The sequence below is a fragment of the Dermacentor albipictus genome, chromosome 3 (assembly GCF_038994185.2).
Source record: "Dermacentor albipictus isolate Rhodes 1998 colony chromosome 3, USDA_Dalb.pri_finalv2, whole genome shotgun sequence".
Classification (NCBI taxonomy): domain Eukaryota; kingdom Metazoa; phylum Arthropoda; class Arachnida; order Ixodida; family Ixodidae; genus Dermacentor; species Dermacentor albipictus.
Genome location: NC_091823.1, coordinates 110,087,230 through 110,093,647, shown reverse-complemented (window position 1 = coordinate 110,093,647; position 6,418 = coordinate 110,087,230). Strand labels below are relative to the sequence as shown.

The window sequence follows — 6,418 nt, the reverse complement described above, 5'->3', positions numbered from 1 at the left end:
GTTCGATCTGAAGTCGTCGCTGCCGCTGCGCTGATGGTTGCAGAGGTCATGCTTTGGGATTCGCGACAGGTTCCGCTAGAAACCGGTTGCGATACGAAGGCACGTGAGCGCAATGTCGTTAACCGATGCGGAAAACACGGCGGCAAGCCTGATGGAGGCGATGTGAAGACGTGACGCAACTAGCGCACTTTACATTGCCATTTACGGGCGCCCGTAAGTGCAAAAAGGACTTTCTCACTGTCGTTCAAGTTGGCGGAACCCGAAACAAATTTTTACAGGTCACTTTGTGCTCGCTCGATATGCAGTGCGCTCCATACCAAACGAATTGATTTTCCTTACGTAGGCTTCCCGAATCTCGAAGTGTAGTCGCACTGTTTGCACGGGGTTCTCGTTTTGCCTGTACAGAAGGCGGTTTTGAAGAAAGACGGTTTGTTCTCCTCGTCTGCCCCATTTCTTTATTCGTTGTCTCTTTGCTTCGAACATATACATACCCTGGATAACGTCAATAGGAACGTTCAAACATGGCGCCTTTTCATTCCGGGTAAGTTTATGCCACAACTGCAAGAGTGCAGGAAACGAGGAATTCGGATAGATAAGAAGTGATGACATTGTGGGGCACTCGGGCGTCTTTATTTGCCCGCACTGAGCACCTAATCAGCCCCAAACCGCTCGCCTCTGAACTTCAGCAGAGTTTACCCTACTCTCCGCGAAGCGTCGTCCGAGACACACCACAAAATTCTGCATATTGCAAGCGTCGGTAGCGTGGCCGAGCGGTCTAAGGCGCTGGTTTTAGGCACCAGTCTCTTCGGGGGCGTGGGTTCGAATCCCACCGCTGCCAGCAACTCTTTTAGATTCTTCGAATCACGTTTTATTATGAATTGTAGTACTACGCGAGAAATTAGGTTGAATTGTGGGGTTTTAACGTGCCAAAACCGCGATTTGATTATGAGGGGCGATGTAGTGAGGACTCACCCCGGATTAATTTTGATCACCAGGCGATGTTCAACATGCTTCCGATCCATGGGACGCGGACGTTCTTGTATATCGCCCCCATCTAAGTGCTGCCGCCGCGTCCGTGATTCTATCCCGTACCCTCGTGCTTAGCAGTGGAACACCATGCCCGCTAAGCCACCACGGTGGGTGAAAGATACTGACAAGTCTTCACAATTTATTAGGAAATAACCAGCTGCAGTGGTTCTCTGTTCTGTCGTTATGGATCTCATTTGTTAGGTTACCCTGAACGTGCTTCGCCTTACCAGTAGTTATGCATGGATTAGAGGACCCCGCAATTTTTACTCTCATGGTTTTGTTTGTTTGAAACTGTAAATGTTGGTATTCATTGTGTAGCTGCCTTCTTCAGAAAAATGATCAGCTGCGGAAACATTATAACCGCACGTGCTTTCATTTACGGGAACAGTCGCGGAAATGCAGCTGTCGTCTGGGTTGCGAGCAGCTCGCCAGAAGCACATGGACGCCCGTGCTTAACTAGTCGATGCGTACAGAGGCAGGTGGGCGATCTCGTCCAGATGTGGCATGACGCGAATAGCCACAGGTGCAGCTGCTAGTGGGGAGTATAGTTGTCACGATGTGCGGAGCTATAAGGCACATCGTGCAAGTGGAGCTGAGCGTTTCGACTAGCAACTACAACATAAGCTTTTCCTTATTAGCAGTAGGAATGATACGGATGAGCCGCTGCCTCATTTTGTGGGACGGAAAGATTCACCGCAGTTCATTTTTACGTATGGTTAAACATAATAGCTAAAACGCAAAATAGTACTATAAAACGATGAGCAAAACGAGAACAAGGTGAAAGCAGGAGCCAACGTTTCGACAAGTGGACTTGTCTTGTCGTCCAAGTTCACTATCGACAAGCGGACTTGGCGACACTAGTTGGTTGCTCTGAAACTCGCTACAGATAATACTCCTTTTCATCGCTGCCTGTATCAGAAAATTGTGTTTTCCTAGTCTTCGCGCTATGATGTTATAAAGCATACGCTGACATTGTCATTGCAGCTGTCATAATGTACTGCTAGCGCCCTAAAAAGCTGCGCACCATCCCGATCCGGATATCTATTTCTTTAATGTCTAAAACTGAGAGGTGGACCCTAACCCACCTTGCTCTGATTTGCACTTACCTTAACCCACCTTAATCTCCCTAATCCGATTTAATCCACCGTAATCTACTTTAATCTGCCTTAATCCACTTTAATTCACCTTCATTCACTTTGCTCCGACTTAAGTCACTCTATATACTCTAACTTGTTCTAACTTTAAATCACTTTACTTCACTCTAATTCACTTAAATTTACATGGATTACACATGCTTACCACTAATTAACGTTGCTATATTATTTACTATCTTCTGTGTTACTACTGACGTCACATTGATTTTTGGTACTCGTTTTTGGCACTCGTTGAGGAGAACAACGCCGGCTTTTCTTGCCTCTTGCGAAATATAGTGCTTTATTGTAATGCTATAATTCATCAGAAAGAAAGCGTCCTCGCTGAATGAAAAATACCCGTACCAGACGAGCTTTTCTTAAATGACGAAGTTTTTTTTTTTCTGCAGAAACTGCACGGGTTCGCTTTGTGGTTCAGTGCTGTAGTTACGTGCGGACGACTGCATTCTCTTCATTGTCTCGAAATTAATGCCACGTTGTAGTGGCGGTATAATTACCGTGACGGTAAGCCGAGATAGACAGGCAACACTCAAACCATGTGCTCAAACTACAATGATAGTCGCGAGGGTCGCGAATCTACTCCCAGCAGCCGAATTCGTCCACGTTTGTTAAGTGCTCCACCGCAGCATCCAGAATAATCGCCGATTCTCGCGTAGATTCGAGACTGCGCAAACATATTCGCGACGCGCGAGCAATCTGGGCATTGAATTGGCGGCAACGTAAGAAAATATGTGGATAATCTAGGCGCGTTTTGCACCGAGCTAGCGACGACTTGGTAACAGTGAAATTCAGGTAAACAATTGGAGACAGGCAAAGAAAGTAAAAGAGCAACACGTGGCAATGTGTTACAGCATCAAGATAAAATTCAAGCGTTCTTTTTTTCTTTAAGTTCTGGTAACCTTTAGGGGGAAGCAGCTATGTGACACGCAGAACTATTCGATGCACACTGAACAGGGCGCGCACGTGGCAGTATCTGCATTAGGTATCTTGTACTGACAGCGGTCAATTACAGGAGATAATCAACTGACGTCGCGAGCCGTCGGCCGCAGCCGGCCAGATAATGAGCGCACTTTCAGTGTGTTGACTTATCTGAGAGATTTCCACAGGGGTCGACACTTGGACGTGGTGCCACAAGAAGGCCCCCACTACGCGGCATTTTATATGTATTTCTGTTTAATAATAAACTAAATAGCCAGTAATTGTCGCTGTAGTTCTTTCGAGGAGTTCATCAATGTGAATCAATGAATGAATACCGGGGATTTAAGTGCCAAGAACCACGATTTGATTATGAGGCATGCCGTAGTAAGGGAGAACGGAATAATTTTGACCAACAGGGGAACGTCTTCGCATTTCGCCCCCATCGAAATGCGGCAGGGAATCGATCCCATGACCTCGTGCTTAGCAGCGCAACACCCGCTAAGCCACCACGGCGGGTACGAGACACTTACAAGGCTCCGCAATTCATTATCGAATAACCAGCTAGTTCGCTATTATGTAGTTCTGGCGTTCATTAGTTGGTTTATTCATAGTTTCCCGTCTCCACGCCATACGTGCTTCGCGCTACCAATAGTTATAGATGGATTATGGGCCACCGCCATTAATACATTTCTTTTTTGCTCAAGTGGCTTTATTTCTTTGAGAATATAAATGTTGGTGTTTATTGTGTAGCTGGCTTCCTCAGAAAAATGATCAGTTTCGGAAACATTATAACTGCACGGGCTTTCTTTTAGGGGAACAGTCACGGAAATGGCGCTGTTGTCTGGGTTGCGAGCAGCCCGCAACCGGCATATCGACGCTCGCGGTTAAATATTCGATGCATATTGTTTTACCATCACCTTCGTGATCGTCATCACATTCTTCTTGCTTTCTCCATATGTTTCGTTTGTGACAGAAATAGTGGAGAATTAAGACGCCAGAGTAAGGGCTCAAAAGGGGAGCAGAAAAATTAAAGCATAAACGTAAAAGAAAGAGGGACAATGACAAAAATGAGGTAAGAGAAAATGGCGGAAACAAAAGGAAAATGAGGAGATAAAACGAGAAAAAATATGCCGTTAGCAAAACCAGATAAGACAGAAAAGTGAAACACGACAAGAATACCCATTCGTAGCGATGGTTTTGAGAGCGAAAATCACTCTATTATTCGAACATGCAGTCAAGGTCCTTGCATACAATGCCGCTGTAGTTGGCCAATGTGGCTGCAATTTCGGCGTGCATTGTGTGAACGGTCATTGACAAAATCACATGCGTTGTGCTCTGTTTAACGGCGACGCTAGCTTATGAGTTTTTTTGGTCCTGGCTGCCTTTAGACACAATAAAGAGACGGGCAGGGCGTGCAGCTGCAAAGGAAGTAGGTCGCGGATCGAGCACACATTGGCGAAGGCCGATTGCAACACGCAGCGACATAGAATCCGTCGGTAGCGTGGCCGAGCGGTCTAAGGCGCCGGTTTAAGGCACCAGTCTCTTCGGGGGCATGGGTTCGAATCCCACCGCTGCCACAGATTTTTTTTCAGCTTTCCTTTAGTCATATGAACGTTGGGAGAGAGAGAGAGAAATAACTTTTATTTATATAGCCGGCAGATTCGTGGGGGGGCCAACCCCGCCTAGATGGCGGCCAGAAGCCTTTGAGCTCTAGCGGCATCCTCGGCCTGCTGGGCAGCCAAAAGTTGGTCTTCGGGGGCCGAGCTGAGCAACACGGTCACCCACTGCTTCCGATCCTGAATTTTTCGGCCCTGTCGTGGCGCCCGAGGGCAGGCCCAGATAATGTGATCCAGGTCCGCCCTTTCTTGACAAAGTTTACAATTGGCCGAATATTGGTCTGGGTAATAATGATTATAAGTCACCGGGTTCGGATATGTATTTGTTTGAAGGAGGCGCCATGCCACCGCCTGCTGCTTATTAAGTGATGGGTGTGCGGGAGGAAAACGCACCCTTCCCAATCTGTAATGATTAGTAATATCCCTGTTGCCAACCATCCGGTCCCCTGTCAGCCCCAACCGCGGCGCCCCGGTGGCTCGGTTTGTGAGTCCTCGAGCCACGGTGTCGGCCGCCTCATTTGGGAGAGCTTTGTTTTTTTAACTTTACGTTGCTTTCGCTTGTTTTAGGACCTTCAGGCTAACACACATTTATTGTTTTATTGATTCACATCTTATTTTATTACTCCACCCTAACTTGCTATGATGGCTGTCTGCCGTTCTTCTCAACAAGTAGGAGCCTAGTTATATGAACTCAAATGATCATTCAGTTTCCTCTGCGCCTTAAGGTGAAAATAGCCTACTTGTGAAGACACACCATACTATTACGAGAAACGAGCTTCTTGCAAGAAGAGTATAATAATAATAATAATAATAATAATAATAATAATAATAATAATAATAATAATAATAATAATAATAATAATAATAATAATAATAATAATAATAATAATAATAATAATAATAATAATAATAATAATAATAATAATAATAATAATATTTATTGACACACATCCAAACACAATACAAAGAAACGGGCCTGTCTAAGTCTACGAGGACTTGTGCGACTAGGCCCGGCAGAGTCGGTACAGCGATGTGGTTCTATATTTACATAAAAAGTGAAAAGGTAGACATATACATAATAACACGTTTTTTTCAACTTTGAGAAGAATGCTTGGTAGTATTACCCGTTAACAGACAATGACATAAAAGAGAAACACATCAACAACTTAAGTAAAGATCAGGAGTAATTTCACCGTTTCATCAATAATTTCCTCAACTGTTTTTTCGAAGTTGCCAAGAAGAATTCATCGGCCAGATCGTTAAATATTTTTGGGATGTATACACTTCTTCTCGCTTCACCATACTTAGTAGTGGAATAGGGTACCTTAAAACGTTTTTTATTTCTTAACAAACGAGGTGTATCGTATGACTCTTTGAATTCATCGCTCCAATTATGCCGCATAATAACAGTTCTGGTAAATAAACCCTCCAATGTGCAAAATCCTAATTCCTGAAAAATATTATTGTCGTTAAGTGTACTACCATAAGCCACATTTCTTAATATATTTTTTAGTAGTTTATCAATCCGATTTTTCCAGTGCTCTGTACAAAAGGCGAAGATCGTTATCCCATACCTCAGCACACTGTATGCTAGTGCATGCACTATCATTTTCTTGACTGGTAGAGGTACTAAACCCTTTATGTTGAAAAGTAAATATGCAACACTACGTAGTTTCCCACACAAAAACGCCATGTGATGTTGCC

At 44.5% G+C, this 6,418-nt stretch overlaps 2 non-coding genes across 2 annotated transcripts; both read left to right on the top strand.

The window, feature by feature from the left end:
- The first annotated feature begins 756 nt into the window (after window positions 1-756).
- On the top strand, window positions 757-838 carry TRNAL-UAG (transfer RNA leucine (anticodon UAG)). Its single transcript has one exon. It is a non-coding gene; the product is annotated as a tRNA-Leu (tRNA).
- A 3,755-nt stretch (window positions 839-4,593) lies between these two features.
- Window positions 4,594-4,675, top strand: TRNAL-AAG (transfer RNA leucine (anticodon AAG)). Its single transcript has one exon. It is a non-coding gene; the product is annotated as a tRNA-Leu (tRNA).
- The last annotated feature ends 1,743 nt before the right edge of the window (window positions 4,676-6,418 follow it).